The 18,593-nt window shown below is 34.7% G+C and overlaps 2 long non-coding RNA genes across 4 annotated transcripts; one reads left to right on the forward strand and one right to left on the reverse strand.

The window, feature by feature from the left end:
• Positions 1-13,805: 13,805 nt before the first annotated feature.
• LOC113049689 (uncharacterized) lies at positions 13,806-14,997 on the forward strand. Its single transcript, XR_003276631.1, has 2 exons — positions 13,806-14,292; positions 14,810-14,997. It is a non-coding gene; the product is annotated as an uncharacterized LOC113049689 (long non-coding RNA).
• Positions 14,859-17,711, reverse strand: LOC113049688 (uncharacterized). 3 transcript variants are annotated; one of them, XR_003276629.1, is made up of 4 exons: positions 17,337-17,711; positions 16,236-16,301; positions 15,977-16,149; positions 14,859-14,969 (listed from the first exon to the last, which is right to left on the reverse strand). It is a non-coding gene; the product is annotated as an uncharacterized LOC113049688 (long non-coding RNA). The 3 variants fall into 3 exon arrangements; XR_003276630.1 differs by lacking the exon at positions 17,337-17,711 and adding an exon at positions 16,831-16,933; XR_003276628.1 differs by lacking the exon at positions 17,337-17,711 and having other exon boundaries at positions 16,236-16,912.
• Between the last annotated feature and the right edge of the window lie 882 nt (positions 17,712-18,593).

Below are 18,593 nucleotides of genomic sequence, written 5' to 3' on the forward strand. Positions count from 1 at the left end.
GACTAGAACTGTGATTAGCTCATTTTGTATTCCAAACAAATGCACACACCTAATCAGCTTCTATTGAACATTTGCTAATATAAATCAGTCCTTTGTAGAAGCAATAGTGAACGAACGTTGGATCTGTTTGCAATGTTTTGATTAAACGTAACTGTGACTAATGCCAATAAAAATGGATTCCTCTGATGACTACAATGTATAACATTATTTGTCATTGTTTCTTGTGCAGCTTTTGTAAGGTGATTAGTACACGTGAAGATTTTTTAATGTGCACTTAAAAAATAAATTTGCAAATACAAAAGTTAATTGGACCTTGTTTTTGACAAATTAAATGGATGGATACAAAGATGACACGTCACTGACAAAAGCGTTTTTATAGTGCACAAAACTAGGCCATAATAGATGTTGTTGTGCTCAACTTTATTATTATTTTTTTTCATCACAGCGGTTGCTAGGAGACTCTTGAACCTAAACCAAGAAATCTTGAGCTACAGCATTGATGGGTATGTGTCCTCATAACGTGCTCTTAGTGGGAATTGATAATGTTATATAAGATGCTAATTTGCCCCTTTCTAATTTTCTTCTACATGAACTGGGCTGTAAGTTTGTTATTTTCTCCCCTTTCCTCACAGCAAGCAATCAGATCCCATTGTGACAAAGGGGCATCACTGGAGGAGAGTTGTTTTCGCATTTTTTTCCTTCTGTTTAAAATCACCTGCTCATCTTAAGATCCTACACAATCTTTTTCTGCAAAGGTCTCATTATTATTCACTCTGAATCACTTTTCCTTATGCATGATTTTGCATAAATTATCTTATTACACAACAAGAGAGCTTCTCTGTAATGCACTGCTTTCACACATTCACTCTCGCCAATTTGCAGTTTTTGCTCTCTCTTTTTTCGCTCTTTGCAGTATGAAATATCTATTCGACCTACCGATGGGAAAAGGAGTGGGATAATGACGTCTCTGGCTGTTTTAGAGAGTACATGGTACTCTTGGGAGGCAGAGCAATTTTCCCGATTCAGTGATTGTCAGGCACCTGAAGGGCTGAAGCCATCGGTAGAGCCGTTTTCTTTAATTTACAGAGCAAAAAACGCTTGCTTTCAAATTGAAAGCTTGACTTTCTCCTTTCTTTTCCTTCTCAGGACAATGAGATGTAAATTACACCATTCCGGTCTTTGGGCTGATAGGAAATGACAATAAGATTGAGAGCATTAGAGTTATTTCATAGAATGGCTGTTTGAAGCTGACCAAAAGGGGATGAAAATCATATTTCCTGTTTCAATATTGAATTAATAACCAGACGGATGGAGGAACACACAAATCAAATCCGTTTTGATGGCATATTGTGATAAAGATTTTGAATGGCACTTGAAGCTGTGTTTCTCAGGCCCAGATTTATTAAATTTATGAGAACATTATGGAAAATTGAAATAAAAGACATTTACATTTTAACCTGAAGTAATAGCACTGTGCTTTTCAATGTTATTAAAATCCCATCTATTCATTTTTGGCTTGGATGGCAGGGGATATGCTTCATTTGTCTTTTCTCTGTCCTTCAAGTGAGTCAAGAAGCTACTGTGATGATTGAAAGTGAGAGACAACAAGTGAGAGACACTCTGCTATTTGTCTCCTCTCAGCTGCGAGCACACCTTTCCATTTTCACACAAATCCCACTGCAAGCGCAATCTCCAACTGACTCTGCCATCCACACACATTTGATGCTGGTGTAAATGCTGTTTTTGCCGAACCTGCAGTGCTGTGGTGACTGAAATCTCTGGAGAGCTCTGCTTCGGTCTCATGCTATGCAGAAAGACAGACGGACCCATTCTGTATGTTCATAATTTTGCATCTTGTTAACCTTGCATAGAAGTTCCTGTCAAGGCGTCTGTGCAGTAGCACGCTGAGTGAAGCAGCGTGAACGCCATGTGGCCCTTGTTTTTCTTTGACATCTCTCCCAGCACTCCCACTCTCCTGCTCTTCACCCAGGAAAGGACATCTCACCCTTCCCTCGCCTTTTTTCCTCATTCAAGTGTCCTCATTAAACTGACAGCAACATAGTCCTTTGTAGGGTGTTGTTAAAAGTGTAGGACACCCCAAAATGAAAAATCTGTCATTATTTGCTATTTACCTTTTTTTTTTCTTTTTTTGTGACTTGTATGTTGTTATATTTCTGTTGACCATGAAATGTGCTCTGTGTTGGTCCCCACTGACATAGTATTTTGTTTCCATGCTATGGAAAAAGTCCAGAAATCGTTTGTTTACTCATATTCTTTAAAGGTATAGTCCACCCAAAAAATGAAAATCCTGTCATCGTTTACTCACCATCAAGTTGTTTCAACCCTGAATACGTTTATTTCTTGTGTTGAATACAAAAGAAGCTATTTAAAAAAAATATATATTATTATAATTACAATAAAATAAATCAATGATCTTGACTTCCATAGTATTTTTTCCCCATACTATGGAAGTCAGTGGGGACCATCAGCTATTTGGTTACCCAAATTCTTTAAAATATCTTTTGAATTCAACATAGAACAGAAACACATGCAGGTTTGGAATAACTTGAGGGTGAATAAATGATGATAGAACTTTCAATTTTGGGTAAACTTTTTCCTTTAAGCAGGTATTGTCTCAATGTATGTATACCAAGATGCAATGCATAATGAAGAAAAATAGATATTCACTGAAATCAAAACAAAAACAAAGAAAATAACAATTCGATTTTTTATCAGTAGTTTTATTTAATCAAACAGCCCGTCATCCCACAACTCACAGTTAAAGACTGTGTACTTATGTATGTACAACAATTTAAAGAAAATGAATATTGACTGACATACATTTTTAAACACAAAATTGCAGATATGATATCTTTGTCTATTTTTGCTTTGCCAACAAAAATAATTCCAAACAAAGTGACCACAAAAATCAGACTAATATATCTGTGAGCTACAATAAATCAGTGAATCAGGTGAGTAAATGATTCAGTGACTCAAAAAGGTAACTAAAGACTGTGAGTCACTTAAAATGCCTATTAATGAATCAACTGAACAAATGATACAATGACCCTGAATGTTCCTGAATGGATTCATGTTCTGAATGAAATGGTTAAATGAACAATTTAACGACTCATACATAAAAACAGTCTCTTGGCACTGCCATATGGATGCAACTGTAATCTGCAGAAAGAGTCATTGAAAAATCAAAATCACTGTCTGGTTTATCTAGAACGCTCAAACACAGACAAGTGGAGTGATACAAACCGTGATGAGCCCCAGTGTTCTTGGGCTGTCCTTTTGGAGCCTCACTCTGTAAACAGAAATTGTCATTTTTGGATCTTGATGGTTGTGGTCACTATATACTCTCATTCAATAACAGCATTCAAGTTTGGAACAACATGTGGGTGAGTAAATGATGACAAAACTATTTCTTTAAGCTGCTGCAATCCTCATAGCCTTTTCAAACATTCAGGAGTTTGTTAAACTAATGGGGAAGAACAACCGGGTGGGCGGCTTTAGATTTCTCTGAAACCCGTCAATCTTTTTGCTGCTGCCCTGTATGACACTGCCAGAAACGGATGCCAAAGCAAGACAGCAATGTAATGAGTGATGGGCTGAACAAAACAGCTCTGCCGTGCGTGCTTGTCTGTGTGTGTGTGTGTGTACGAGCAAGTGTGTGTGTGGACATCTGTGGAGAAATTGTGAGGCAGATGGAACTGTCATCTTGTCCTCTATGCACAGTTGAGCCCCTGAAGCCTCATGCAGACACTTGCTTCATTGCAGCAGTGTGCACAAATGCTGCACTCCATCTAACATAGTCCTAACGCAGTCCCATCCACCCCAGACAAACCGACTGAAGAAATGCGCCGAAATAGAAACTCAGCATGAGATTTAGTCGCACTGTTCACTGTCTGTCAACGGTGCCAAGACAACCACAAAACAGGTACAAAAATGGTACGAATAACCAGCAGCTATAGAAGCAGACTCTGAATACAGCAAAACATGTACGACATAAAAAAAGACTACAAATGTTGTTTACACAGAAATATTTTAAATTTGATTCTCATTCGATTGTGGTTGAACCAATATTCCTTCATTAAAAAAAAAATGTTTAACAAGGAGCATCAGATTGATCAGGCACTTATTAGTTAGCTCCTCCTTGTCTCTAATTTATTAAACATTTATATGTCCCGAGACCAAGTCACTCGTCAGTTTGCTATGGATGATTGCAAATGACTAAATCAGAAAAAAATAATCTTCATGTTTAACATATAGTATATAGTATATGAGTCTGATATTACTTAAGAAATATGATGTTCCATTGCCAAACAAAAATATATGGGAATATACTGGATAACATAATGTGATAAATACAAAACTTCACCGTTTAGCATCTGCTTTTTAAAAATTCTCTTTAAACAGGAAAAGTTTTTTAAAACTAAAATAAATACATATGTTTGGGGCCTTCTGACCTGTCAGACTGTGGTTCAGATGTGATGTCCCGAGTGTGAGAGCTCAACCTTAATGCTGAAGGATAACGGAGGAATTATTCTGGCGGACACTTTCTCTATCTCTCTCTGTCAGTCTGTCTATGTCTCCACATTTCTCGTCACTCTTTCTCATCACATTTTCTCCTTTCTCTCAGCTAGACAACAAGCTCAAAGTATCTGTCACAGATAGGTTGTGCCAAAGACAAAATGCCTCATCTCCAAATTGCATTTTCCAAAAGAGGGAAACACAAAGTCAGCTGTAGGTCAGATAGATTAGCGGTGGGATCATGAGAGCTCTAGGAAGGTAATTGAACACGGCTTTCTTTCTGTTGAGACAGAAAACAGCAGTTTGATGAAATTGGATTTCGAAAACAAATGGAACAGAAAATAAGATTTAAATAGCAAAACAAGTAAAGCGTTTATTTCTGGCATGTCATCCTTTCCATAGGCCCTTCAGAATTATCATACTTTGTGAAAGGGAAAGAGGTTTCCTCTCTCAAACCTAGTGCGCATCTAGAAATAGCAGTCTCTCAAATTCATAGCACATCACGTGTATTTCAATCTCCTGAACTATCTTTATCGTGAGGAGAAAGAGCAGTATTGATTGGTGAGTGAAGAAAACAGAACAAAAGATCCCTCAAGTGAAGAGTGTTGCTCAGTGCTCAGTAGTGCAAAACTGCTGCTTTCCACAATAACCTAAAATCACTTTCTTAATCTTTACTTTTCTCTTATTTTCCGCTGAAAATATCAGCATGTGTTCTTTTTCTTTCCAGTTAAACATATAAGTAACAAATTTTGTGATCATGCTTGCTTATATAAGCCCAGTAGTGTAAGAAATTAAAAACATATTTTAATGTATATCCTATGAAACCTAAGTAACCTTTAGTGTAGTTTGCTTCTCAAGCATATATTTTGTTTTGAGGATGTTTAGGTACTTTGTACTTTTCATGTAAAACAAGCCAAAAATACTGATTAAAATTTATTATTATTATTTTTTTTTTGCAGAGCAGTGCAGATAAACAAGTTTATGCATGCAATGGATTAGAAGTCTAGCAGAAAATCTAATGAAACTTCACCCTACTTTCTTTTCTGAATCCAAATGATAGGTCTTATCAGTGTTGGGGGTAACACATTACAAGTAACACGAGTTACATAATCAGAATCATTTTTAATTTAGACTGACATATCGGACTTACTTTTTCAAATAAGTAAAGCCAGTTTCTTTGTGTCCCATGTCTTGACTGACAGCTCTCGTGTTGCCATGTTGAGAGAAATCAGGAGTGAGTGCAGAGGTGTTGTGTGTGTTGTCCGAAACATTATGCTTACTGTAGTTCTAGAGTAAATATGAAACAGATTCAATATTCCTCAAAATGAATAAAAAGTGTAAAATGCAAACTCAGAATATTATAAAAATGTGCAATAATTAAATATGTTTAATAAGAAGAAATATTTATGTATTTAATCCTATTTTATTAGCCAATGTTTTTGCTGCTGACCTTCTATGATCCAATTTAACTAACTAAGCAAAAATGGCACATGCGTGTTTCTTTCTCACTGGAGGAGAAAGAAAATCAATGCAACAATGCAAATAATTTGAAATATGACATTAAAAAGTGTATAAACCACTCATTTTTTTCTAAAGTGAACCTGTCCAACAGCAACATGAGTGGTTGAAGTTATAGTGGAATGCAGTCTCTCTTCCCTGTCCCATTGAATTTTAATAGACCTCGTGAATGGGGAAACATGATGTCAGTGGAGGCATTTTGTGCACATTCTGCATCAAAGCAGTCTAAATGAAATAATAATGGTGTTACTCGGAACTGTTTTTATGTCACGTCAAAACCAAACTTGAAATGACTTGAAAACCTTATGTGTGAGGTTTTTTATTGAGCAATCAGTTTGGTAAAATGAAAGATATTAGTTGTCCCTGCATGATCAACCTCATGCATCGTGTACATCTCAAAATCCAATCAAAAACTGATGGGTAGAACCAAGTCCTGTCCTACATGAATAAATCTATATTTTTCAATAATCCATTAAATATAGATGTATATGTCACAATACTGAAGAAAAGATTTGTTGCTTCTTCTGTTTCATTGCGACGTTATTAACTGAAGAGACAATGTGTAAAAATATATTTCACAAAAGTACTACAGCCTATATTTTCAGCAAATAGTACAAAATTAGGCAGTACTGTACCTTTTCAAAAGGTACAAATTTGTACCAGTAAGGTACTAATATGTAAGGTATTTTTAACTTGAAGGTACTTTTATGCACCCTTTAGTGCATTTCCCAATAGTGACAATAGACATAGTTTATAGTGCTTTGGTCAAAGTAAGGTGAATGGATGAGTACTTCTGGGAATAGAATGCTATTGTGGAATATCACTGCACTTTGATACATGCTGTGTGTCAGGTTTGTGTCTCTGTGATTCTGTAGCACACGGATACTTATGCAAAACTCTGAAACTGTATCAGAGATTTATAGGGAAGGAATGAATCTTGTAGCTAGATGTTATGAACATCACAACCCCTAATAGGAAGCCAGTTTGTGTTTAATCTAATTTAAAACAAATGCATTTTGTTGTGAAACAGTTTCATGTGCAATATGCTTGAGCAGTACACAGAAGAGAACAGAAGAACAGAAGTTTTAGTTCATCCCGGCCTTTCTGTGACCTACCGTAATACACATTTTCCCCTGTTCAGACTTTTATCTCATGATGATTGTTCCTGGACAAGTGTATTTCAAAAGGCATCATTACTGTCCAAAGTACTGTGGTTCTGCACAAGCTGAACGGTTAATTTCTTATTCTCTTTCTGTCTTTGACAGAACACACGCTGTTCCACACGCTTCCCTGTGTTCGAACATCTTTGAAGTCTCTGAATCTCTTCCCCTTGTGATGTAAGTTCTTAAATAATTTCTCCCTTCCTGATCCAGAAATAGTATCCATCAAAGAAACAAGTCATCTTAGATTCAGCTGCTAAGTTATGAATGAGTGGGATTCTTATGAAAGCATGCAGGATGAGAACAACCTACCTTCTGAAGATCCATTATATGCAAATCAGCAATATTCATCTCTGCTAATCAGCCCTGAGCACAGGTGGTGCACAGAAGCACAGATTTCTTTTCATTGAAAAACATTATTGTGACTGTAGATGTAAACACTTTCCCTCACTACTAATTTAATACTTTTATGGTAGCCTAACAAATCAGAAAAAAAAACATAAATTATTAATAGCCGTTGAATAAAAAGAATCATCTCAGTTGTTTTAGTGAAGTCAGGTGTGATTATGGTGCTCTCGCTGAACTGGAGATGAGTTGGGCAGAGCTTTCTGATTGATAAGGCAGAGGTGCATCAAAGCAGACCCCCTCTCCTCCATTACTCATGAGTATCATTGTGTGTAGTCCTCAGGCTGGGCCTTTTTAAGTGATGATGGGACTGGAGCCGAAACATGAGGTGAACATCAAAAATAAAGATGAGTCCCCTCTCTGTGTTAAGTTTTTTCAATCCAATATAGATTCATCCATTTCCGTTTGATTTTAACACAGTTTCTGAATTTATGGCAGACCATTTTTTGGGACACTTGGGGCTATGAGCATCCAAATCATAGTATAACATCCATATTTATACTATATGCATCTTTAAAAAAATTCTTTAAAAGCAATATCTATAAAATAAGTGATAATAATAAATAAAACACTAAAACATATAATAAGGGTGCGATTTATCGGTGTGGTCTCTGATTCTGAGTTTTCCAGCCAGTCTTGTAAAACTTATGATACAACAAGAACTAAGACTGAATGTAAACATACAAATTTGTCATAACAGATGGATTTATAGATAGTTTGACAGCTAATCTTAATATGGTAACACGCTAGAATACTGTTCTATTATTAATGACTAACTACCCAATAACACATGAGTAATGCAATATTAGCACTCTTAACAACTAGTATCTTACAAGAAGCCTTGATTAATGAATTAGTAAGTAATAGTGCTTAGTCAAATGTTTTATTAATGTTTACATTTTATTAATGTTTATTAAATAATCAGTAACTACTATTTGTTCATACCTCCCCAATAATTACCAATAACTACTGTATACAGGTTCATAGTTAATATGAATAGTGCATGATGTATAATTAATTCTAAAGTGAAGGTCATGGTAACCCACTAATAATGACTGCAGTATTACCGAAGTCTTTTTGCTAGTTAATTATAATTAATTACTAATAATTTGGATCAGTATTTTAAAGTGAATAACATGATAATTCTCTAGTAATGACTGAAATCATTGTTTTTTTGCTGGTTTTGTAAAGTATTGAATAGTTATTATTCAGATGTTACTACATCCTTCTTTTTTTTTTTTTTTTTTTTTTTTTTTTGATCAGTATTCTAAAGAGAAGATCTTGATAACTCCCTAGTAATTACTGAAGTCATTGTACATTTCTGAGCTTTTTGTAAGGTTCTGGTTAGTTATTAATTTCGATAGATTTGGTAAAATTTAAATCATTGCTAGTGGGTTATCGTGATCTTCACTTTAGAGTAATGATCCAAATAATTAGTCTTTTTTAGAAGGGTGTAGTAACACTTGACTGATTAATATCCAAAACCTATATAAAAGCATATAATGGCATAAAGCCAATATTAGGGAGTCATGCTTTTCGCTTTATAATACTGATCCAATTAGTTCCTATAGAAGGATTTAATAATATGTGAGTCATTATTAGTGGGTTACCATGATCTTCACTTTAGAATTAATTATACATTATGCATAATTCTCATTAATTATGAACCTGCATACAATAGTTCTTAGTAGTTCTCTAGGATATAAGAAAAAAAAGTAGTTATTGAGGAGCTAATAGTGAAAATACCAGTTTCAAATGAGCGATATTACGTACTGAATCATTCATCAGAGTTTCTTGTTAGTTGATAGCAGTTACTAAAATGTTGAAAGTGCATTAGTCATTTGTTCCTGTGAAGCTATTCATTAACTATGGAACTTTATTATTCTAAAGTGTTACCTTCAATACCTCATGAGGCCTGTAATTAGTAAAAATATACAGTCTAGTAAATTGTTCATATGAATTTAATTGAGTTAATTAAGTTTAAAAAAAATTTTATTTTATTTTACTGTTCATTTAATATGATTTATTCAGTACTCCTAAGTTATCAAAAATTCTACATGAAAATTTCAATGATGTGACAATATCTTTAGAGATAGATAGATAGCTAGATAGATAGATAGCTAGATAGCTAGATAGATAGATAGATAGATAGATAGATAGATAGATAGATAGATAGATAGTTAGATAGATAGATAGATAGATAGATAGATAGATAGATAGATAGATAGATAGATAGATAGATAGATAGATAGATAGATAGATAGATAGATAGATAGATAGATTTTCAGTTTCCCCTGCCTCCTCAGAGAAAACGCTCCTTGACAGGATATTCCCCAATTTTTTGTGTTGCCAAACAGGTTTCTGGATCTTCCTTGGTGCCTCAGACAGTATATCTTTGCGATAGCTCAACCCCCCTGAAGACAGAACCGGAGAGGGAATCAAGAAGGTAAAAATAGCACAGAGCAGATGCTCCATTTCTGAAAAGCCATTATCAGTGTTGCTCGGGGCTGCTGCAGAGGTATGCACAGAAACACTTTAGCACCCTCACACATCCCAGGTGAGGTGAGAAACAGACAGCAAGGCAAGAGGAACAGCCAAGCAAGAGAATATTGTACTGCTTGTATAAAACATCTACTAAATAATGCATTGACTTGGTCATGTTTGCCGTTTATCAGCGCTTCTAAAGATAACCTTTAGCTCAGCGCTTTCATAATGTAGGTGCTTCAATCCTTATTCCTCTAAAAATGATCATGTCACTTCTCTTAATGCAGCCGTTGCAGTAAACAGTGTCTCTGAACCTTTTTCTTACCAAGCGTTAAATTACTTTAATGTCAAATATGTTTAGTCAGATTTTTGGTCTTTATCTTTTCAGGTCCATCTTTAAACATAGTATACTATATACTCTACCAAAGTACTGGAAAATTGCACTGGGGTTATTAATGAGTGACTACTACTTAGGCTTGGATAAATCACTTAAGTAATATGAGTAAACTGTATTTTATAGATATAAAAGATAAAATAGAAAACACACTGCACTTCAGAGGCATTAGGAGCAAAGCAACATGGGATATACTCTTTACGCAACACAATGTGGTTGACTCTATGTGATTTATTTAACAGCCATTTCCACTATAGGAGGACAACTGAGAGAGGAGAGCTGGTAGAGGAAGAAAGCCGATGCTGTAGCTGAAAAGATAAGTGCACATTTAGGATGTCCATAGGGACAAACCGAACCCTGTTGGCCTCACGTCTGACATCCTGATGATCAGCCCTTCTGAACAGTTCACCAAATCTGAGTTATATAGCTTCATTAGAATGAAAGAAGAATGTTTTGAACACTAAAAAAAGAAATGACAGTTATCATAATCAATTACCTTTTTTTCATCATTGAAGTCAACTTTGATGTGGCGATGTTACGTCTCAAAATAAAATATAAATGCATCTTTCTTAATGCATATTAATGGTCTTTACTGAATGTATATAAGGTATATTATTCCAATAAATAAAATGAAAATGGTCTCCATAATCTTTCACTGAATCATAATAAATAGTTTTTCAATTGAATTCAATTGATCTTGTTTTTAAATTCAGCAAATATATTGGAACCTTTCCAGTCTGGCTTCACTGTTTATCATAGCACAGAGTCTGCTTGACATTATTGATTTTGGTCCCCCGAAATTGAGAAACAGGCTTATTAAGCAACTTGGCATTCATTTCCCCTCAGTTTGTTCTCAGGTCAGGAACCTAGGTGTCATCTTAGACTCTGAATTAAGCTTAACCTAGCAAATAAATTTGGTGGCTAAAAATATTTTTTATCAATTACGAATTATTTCTAAACTTAAATCATTCCTGTCATTTCAAGATTTGGAGAAGGTCATTCATGCTTTTATCACATCGTGTTCGGATTATTGCAACTCCTTGTATTTGGGCCTTCCTCTGTCAACCATTTCTCGCCTGGTTCAAAATGCAGCTGCAAGGATGTTAACCAGAGCACAGAAATTTGACCATGTCACCCCGATCTTAACATCGCTCCATTGGCTCCCAGTCCATTTCAGAATTCAGTTTAAAAATGTTTTGTTTGTTTTTAAAGCTCTTAATGATCAAGCTCCCTCTTATTTAAAAGATCTGACTATCCGACATCTTTCTAGTAGATCCTTAAGGTCTGCTGATCAGTATCTTATATATGTCCCTCGATACTAAGGGCGACAGAGCATTTTCAGTTGCTGCCCCTCACTTATGGAATCAGTTGCTACTGGATATTCGCCTTACACCTTTTATCATTTTTAAAAAGAGGCTGAAAACATTTTTTTTTTCCCCAGGTGGTTTAATCTAATCTTAGTACTGTGTTTTTAGTATATTGTTTTCCATGTTGTTTTATTCTTTTTTTATTTGTATTTCTTATTATTTTTTCATATACTCTGTTCAGCACTTTGGTCAGCTATGCTGTGTTTAAATGTGCTATAAATAAAATGTACTTACTTACATTCTGGAATCACTTACAGTAGGCTGTATAATGTTAACTAATAGCCAGATAGATAGCTGTTAAAAGCCTGGATGTCTTGCTGTGGTTGATACGGTCACTTGTCCACCATCTGTGCTCATTAATTAAGTTATACTAGGGTCAAGTGTAGAAATCTAAAGGTCATAGCATGTAATTGATTCAGTTCACATTTATGTGACAAACACACCAAGAAGACAAGATAAAAATGATCCGATTAAGTCTAAGATTAAGTGCACTTATTTTTGTGCTTGTAATACGAGCTGAACTAGAAACCTATCTTCAATACTGCCAGTTATTTCTATGAATTTCTGAACTTCAAACTCCCTTAGGATACCTTTTTTTAATTAAATTAAAAAAAATTTTTTTTTTTTAAATTAAATCTGAGCTGGTTAGGTTCAAGGAGGCCTGTAATATCTGTAGAGAGCTATTAGCTTTCCCTATTCATTCAATGGCAGTTTCATGGCTGTCTGAAGAAAGTGGGAAAAAAACTCTTAAAGGGTTGGCTCTGTGTTTTTTTTCTAGGCTTGATTGTGTTTATGGGGTGCAGTCTAACATGTGTTAATGCTTCGTTTAAAAAAAAAAACTTATTATTTTTCACATTTTGTACCTTTATTCCACACCGTTCTGTCCCTTCTCTGAGAAACGGGTTGATCATTTTCTTATTTTATGAAGCCCCTCCCTCAGAAATAGATGATGGGCTCTGATTGGTTAGCTAGCCCAGTGTGTTGTGTTGTGTGTCACGAACCCAGGAAGTAACTTATTGTAGTCCCTACTAGCCATTTTTGTAGGCATTACACTGCCCGAATTTTAAAAGACGATATCTCCATTTGCATTGAACTTTCAGCTTCATTACTTTGCAGATATTGTTCATGCTCAAACAGCAACATTACAGACTAACTAACATTAAAAAAGTAATTAACCACCCCTTTATTCATGCATACTCTATGGATAGAGCATAACATATAAAATAAATGTTCCAAAAGTACCCCATCTCCCCCCACCCCAAGAAAAAAAGCCCAAAACAAAATACATTCTAAAACTTTCTATAAAAAATTGAATCTATGTGGAAATAAAAGGTTCCTACTGAAGGTTCAAACCTGAAATGTTGCATACACAAAAGTCTTCATCAGAATGTACTGCATGGCAAATTTTGAATGGCCCTCAATGGAGAAAGATCATTTTTTGCAGCCAGATGGTGCCAGTCACGCCATCTTGCAGCAGGGGCTAACAGGGCCATGTTACCCACACTGTTAGACTTTTCAAGGGTTTTTTACAGTAACTTACTGGCAACACTGTTGCCAGTAAGTTACTGTATTTGAGATTTACAGTACAAGAACCGCATTTTAGTTTTACAGTAACTACATGTTACTGTAATCATGTTTTACAGTAACTACATGTTACTGTAATCATATAATACAGTATTATTACCATTACTGTAAAAAAAACTTGGTTAACAGTACATTAATCCTAATCCATCATTAATTCTTACTAAATTAAAATTACACTTTTATAATTTTTATCCTACACAAGTCCTGACATTTAGTCCAAAAAGACACAATTATTATGAAACATGAAATTCTTTATTTAAAGCATTGCAAATACTTAAACTTGAAAAATGTAAATGTGTGAAACTTCACTTTAAAACTTTCTCAATTCATATCTTATTTTGAAAAAAATAAAATAAATATAGAGAGCATGAATTTACATGTATAAAAGCAATTAGAGTGCATTCAATGGCAAAAACACTGCAGAAAATTGTTTTTAAAACAAAGTATCTGGACTATGCATAAAGAACTGTCGTTAAAGATACAATGCTGGGACAGTGCAACAATTTTTTGTCCTTTGTCTGTATACTGGATGTAACATTTAAATCCATTAACAAGGAATAAATTAAAGAATTGACAAAATAACATATTATTGAATGTGCATTAAAGTATTAAATTCATAGGAAAATACATGAGAAATACGTCACTTAAGAATACTGTAAATTTGTTGTAAAATACTCATATACATGACTAAAACCTAAATGTCCAAAGCCAATAAATTGTGAAAGTAGATAAGTACTCAAGTTTTTCATCTTCTTTGGAAGTCAATAAACCTGGCACATTTGATGACTTGAAACAACCAGGAATATTCTTCATTATGGCAGGAATCTGTCAGAAGTCCCTCTAGGTAAGAATGACAAAGTTAGTCATAAAATGTGCACATTTACACAGAATGTAAATTTTAAAAATGAATCCTATTACATTTCATCATATGACAGTATTTTATACACTTGGTTAACACTTTGAGGTAAACTAACAAAACAAATGCTGTTTAATCCAGTCCTGCAATGCCATCATGAAGATTGTTGAAACTATTTTAGGGAGGTGGTGATTCAATGCTATGAATATTTTGAAGAATGTTCTTTGTAGTGATGCTGAACCTGATTCCATATTACAGAGAGGTGTTTCGGTTATTTAGCTTAACAGAATAGATAATTAAATAGAAAACTGTCAGTACATAATAGAAGCAGCACAAACTACATCCTCCAAAATCATCATATTACTGAATCACCTCAATTCAATTTAATCAAAAACAACATTGTAACCATTATTGCAGGATGAATTAAAAGTAAACTGCATTAGTATCCTCAAATTGAAAAGTGTCTGTATACAGTAGATGTCCTGTTAAGAAGCATCTCACCTAGTCCGAGTTTCTCCACTCAAACTCCATTAGGTGGCGAAGAAAGGATGACACTGTTGTTTATTACTGTTGTCTTTCTCTTCACAACTTCCCCTGTCTTCCGACTCACTCCGGTTTTGGCGGTGCATTTTGTTCCCTCCTCTGGGTTTATCCTCAAGAAAAACCTTTAAGTAAGAAACAATGAATGTAAGACAAAAAAACATCTAATTCTTAATATAAATAAAATTTAAAGGAAAATTAATTTTACTATACAATTGAAGTACAAAATAATCTTAAAAACAGGCTTAAATATTTTTTGAGTCTGTGTGCTGTATTTCTTAAGCCTTAAAACTTGAGGGCTACTAAATGATGACTGAATTTTCATTTTTATTGAGTGAACTGCCTTTTCTAGGTAAATGCAGGAAGTAAAGCAGGACAAATGAGTAGTTCTACAGTATCACTACAGCTACTACCAATAACTTACATGTAAAAAAGAATAACTAATCAGTACATAATTTTAAATGTAGGACTGGGATATTTTTATTAGGTAATCAATAATTACTGAATGAGATTGGCCTCATTAAATACTAATAATTATGAAATACCTTTCTACTAAGTTAATAACTAATCACAACATTAACCTTTGTCTGAGACAAAACCACTGGTCCATATTCAGTGTAAAAAGAAAAGAAAAGTGATAACGTCTAAGACACAGGTTAAGGTTGTGATTAGTAATTAACTTAGTAAAAAGGTATTTCATAATTATTAGTATTTAATGAGGCCAATCTCATTCAGTAATTATTGATTACCTAATAAAAAATATCCCAGTCCTACTTTACTATTACTTACTGGTTAGTAAATCTTGTTTCCATATTAGTTATTAATCCTGCATAGTTACGTAAAATGACAGGCCATCATTCTAAAGTGTTTTCATAAATTATATTTATCTGCCAAAACAATCCAAAAATGTTGTTTGTCCAGGACTTAAATTTCTCAAGATAATTTTATCTTCTGGAATTTTTTATTTTGTAGTTTATTTTGGCAGATGAAATATAATGATACCTGGCTAGTTACAGCTACAAGAAAGTAAAAACATATATAATTTTGTGAATTAGTTAAACAGACAACTAAACATGTTAAACTTTGAATTAACAGAACAAAACGAAGTGTGGAGAAATGAAGATGTACTTACTGTTTTATGAGTTCCAGTGTTGCACAGGCAGTCTCCTGGTATTCAATGTTTAAAACGTAGAAGAAGATGAAGAATACAGAAAGGCATCTGCACATCCCAGGTGCTCATCCAAAACATAGGCCACCTTTCCCTCAATCCTTACCATCCACTTTGTGGAAGAGAGAAATTGTTCCCTAAAAAAAAAAAAAAAAAAATTACAAATGTTTAAAAGGCAAACACTCATTGAAGTACACTAACATTGCTCAAAACCTTCTCTTACCAAGCATTATGAGTCTTGGTGTGGCTGGAAGGCTCATGTCTTTCTCGATGGATGCCTTTGTTGTAGCTGTTTTTAAAACACAAAAATACCTATTATTACTACATGTTTAAAATGCAGCTTAAAAATAACATTTCATGTATTTCACAATAGACTAGGCTTAATTCGTCTTAAATGAAAGATTAACTTTGCTCGGAAAAAAAAAACATCTGGTTTTTAATCCTAATTCAATACACTCGTCTTTTCTATTTTTTTTTAAACGTTAAGTTTACCTCAGTTTTTTAGCCCCAATGCTGAAAAGAAACCGTTAACGGAATCCAGAACCGTGAGGTCTGGCCTCTGCACTGCGCTGTTAGTTCCTAATCAAATTCTTAAAGCACACTGTCGACCCAAATGTCAAAAATGAGGAAAAATATAAAAACACCGTTTAAATGAAAAAAAAAAAAAACCGATGCTATTACTGTTAGAGGCCAACGTTATTTACTAACTAACTTCGTCTTAATGTAACGTTAAGCTTAACTGTGCTCAATAAAAATGCTTTTAATCGGTAATTCAATAAACCCACAAAGTCTTTTTTTAAATAAAACGTTAGGTTTACCTCAGTTTTTAGCCCCAATGCTGACAAGAAACCGTTAAAGTCTCCAGAACCGTGAGCTCTGGCCTTGAGCAAAACTTGCGACTGCACTCACTGCTAGTTCCTAATCTAATTCGTAAAGCACCCAGTCGACCCAGATGTCAAAAAATGACAAAAAACGAGTTTAAATAAAATAATATATATATATATATATATATATATATATATATAAAAACTATGCCATTTCGCAACTGTGTTAGGCCAACGTCAATTTACTAACTCCGTTTTAATAAGCTGCTATTCTCGATTAAAAAAATCATGATTTTAATCAACTTCCCTGCTAAAACACGACGTAACGTTAACTGTTCCGTGTTGTTAGCGGGGTTAATTCAATAAATTAAACTCACAACGTTTTTTTTATATAAAAAACGTTAAGTTTACCTCATTTTTAGTGCCAATGCTGACAAATGTTAACCTATAAAATTGGGGTGCGGACAACCGCGGGCACACGCAGTGACACACATATTTACCTTGCTTGTTTGCTGTTCTTCCTCTTCCTTACTCACGGGGGTGAAAAAATCTTCGCAAGGTGTCTGTCCTTGGACGCAGCTCTTATTATGTTCTCCGGCATCGTCAGCTGATCACTCTCCTCGGGCAAAACTTCAACCCTGCACTTGATGGTTCCTAATCTTAATAGTAAAGCAAATCCTGAGATCCAAATAGCGCCAAATAGTCCGTTGTGGTAAATACAGTATTATACTTTATTTTAAAAAATACAGCAAATCACTGTATTTGGTGTTTAATGTCACAGAAAATTCCCATGATGCAAAGGGAATTACAGTTATGAACTGTAAAGAGAATTTACAGTATTATACTGGTTGATATATGGTAAATAACTGTAGAAATTACAGAAAAGTCTAACAGTGCAGCCAAAACGCCTTCATGTAAAAAAAAAACTGCGATATGGCTCAATATGGTATTAAAGGAAGAGTTCACTCAAAAATTGCAATTCTGTCATCATTTACTATAATAACATATGATGTCATTTCTTCTGTGAACACAAAAGAAGATCTTTCAGCCCAAAACGACACTGCACAACATGATTAAACAGATTTTTTGGGTGAACCATCCCTTGTCTGTTGCATCTGCATGCGTTAGACGTTTAATGTGAAATAATTACATTATGAACAATTACAAAGAATGAAGATGACTCTTTATCATCACGATGAGAACGTCACATTGAGAAGCTCAATTATGGGGTGGCTCCATGGCACTGATTAGTTGAGGGGAATTAGATTAGCTGATCTGATGGCTACCTTGAGATAAAAGAAGAAAGAAATGCCATTAAGTCTAAGCACCTTTAGCGCTTGATGCCTTCCCTGAATAGCAGTTTGCCATTGTCACGGTGGCTTGAATTAAATGTGCATTTGCTGAGCGCAGACAGACCAGACAATTCAATTTGACAGTGCTTTTAGAGAAGAGCTGAGGGCTAATGAGTTGCTCTGTCTTTAGTGCGTGTCCCACCGCTTCCGGATCAGCTCTTTCACTGCAGCCAAACAGATGAGGTCATCACTTTCTGCCCCCGTTGCCATGGAGAAAGAATATAGGCTGCTAATGATATCTACCTTTAGACTGCTCCTATTTTCCCCTTTAGACTGTTCAATCCCATTTGACATTTCCCTTGGCTCCGAAAGATTTGGTAGCTGGAGTCAGGTCATTATCTGCACAAAATCTTTTTCTATGCAGACAAATGAGGAGATTGTTGTTTTCAATATTTATATAGCTCT

The sequence above is a fragment of the Carassius auratus genome, chromosome 30 (genome assembly GCF_003368295.1).
Source record: "Carassius auratus strain Wakin chromosome 30, ASM336829v1, whole genome shotgun sequence".
In the NCBI taxonomy this organism is placed as follows: Eukaryota; Metazoa; Chordata; class Actinopteri; order Cypriniformes; family Cyprinidae; genus Carassius; species Carassius auratus.